The sequence below is a fragment of the Propithecus coquereli genome, unplaced genomic scaffold, assembly GCF_000956105.1.
Source record: "Propithecus coquereli isolate 6110/MARCELLA unplaced genomic scaffold, Pcoq_1.0 Scaffold50, whole genome shotgun sequence".
Lineage (NCBI taxonomy): Eukaryota > Metazoa > Chordata > Mammalia > Primates > Indriidae > Propithecus > Propithecus coquereli.
The window spans coordinates 3,397,336-3,398,656 of record NW_012150841.1 but is presented as its reverse complement, the minus strand read 5'-3'; the positions used below and the strand labels follow the sequence as shown (position 1 = coordinate 3,398,656).

Below are 1,321 nucleotides of genomic sequence, written 5' to 3'. Positions count from 1 at the left end.
GGCACTCTAGCCCAGGCAACAGAGCAAGACTCTGTCTCAAAAAGAAAAAAAAAAAAAAGGCAAAGAAACTGAATAGATATTTCTCAAAAGACAACAAATAAACAGCCAACAAAAAAATGCTCACCATTACTAATTATCAGGGAAATGCATAACCAAAATGAAGTATCTCACCCCAGTCAGAATGGCTATTATCAAAAAGACAAAATGTTAATAACTGCTGGTAAGGATGTAGAAAAAAGGAAACTCTTAATACACTGTTGGTGGGAATGTAAATTAGTATAGCCATTATGGAAAACAGTACGGAGATTCCCCAAAAAATTAAAAACGGAACTACCATAGGATCCTCCAATTTCACTACTGGGTTATTTACCCAAAGGAAAAGAAATCAGTGTATCAAAGGGATACCTGCACTCCCATGTTTATTCCAGTAGTATTAACAATAGCCAAGATATGGAATCAACCTAAGTGCTCAACAACAGATAAATGGATACAGAAAACATGGTATATAGACACATCAGAATACTATTCAGCCACAAAAAAGAAGGAAATCTTGTCATTCCTGGTAACAAGGAGGAGCCTGGAGGCCATTATTGTTAATAGTATAATAGCATTTTAATGGCCAAAGGGCTTGCCTGCCCCTCAGGGAAGGTGACCCTGCTGGTCTCTCTTCTCACCGAACCCTACAAACCAGGGAACCTAAGCCCCCACCCAGCCCCTTGAGAGCTCTCAGCCCCGGAAGAATTTTCCAGGCCTCTGCTGGTGGTTGTACTGTTCCAGAGAGAAGGCAGAGAAGGAAAAAGAATGCATTCAGGCACCAACTTCCACAAGTGCCTCTTTAAATAAAAACACTACTTTTCCCTGTCTCAAGAGTTCAACTGTCTTGGTCACTATCTGCCCTTGGTGCCCTGCCTTCAGGTCAAGAGGTTGCCTTCACAGGCCATTAGTAAATCTTCCTACCACTTGTATCTGGCCTTTCACTACTACAGTCAACTACAGCATACTATAGTATGCTATAGTTGTTGGTTTGGGTTTTCAGTTCTGTCTTTTCTTAATCCATAAAAGAAAGCCATATAAAAAGCCACGGAGTCAGGAGTCTGAATTGCTCCTCAAAGTGACCATATAACCTTGAATAAATCCCCTTTAAACTCTCTAAGCTTCATCTTCTTCACCCATATACTAGAAATAATACCCACTTGGGGCCGGGCGCAGTGGCTCATGCCTGTAATCCTAGCTCTCTGGAAGGCCAAGGCGGGCGGATTGTTTGAGCTCAGGAGTTCGAAACCAGCCTGAGCAAGAGCGAGACCCCGTCTCTACTAAAAAT

General features: G+C 42.0%; 1 protein-coding gene across 1 annotated transcript in view; it reads right to left on the bottom strand.

The window, feature by feature from the left end:
- SMS (spermine synthase) overlaps positions 1–1,321 on the bottom strand; it is a 54,058-nt gene that overhangs the window by 20,156 nt on the left and 32,581 nt on the right. The window lies entirely within an intron of this gene.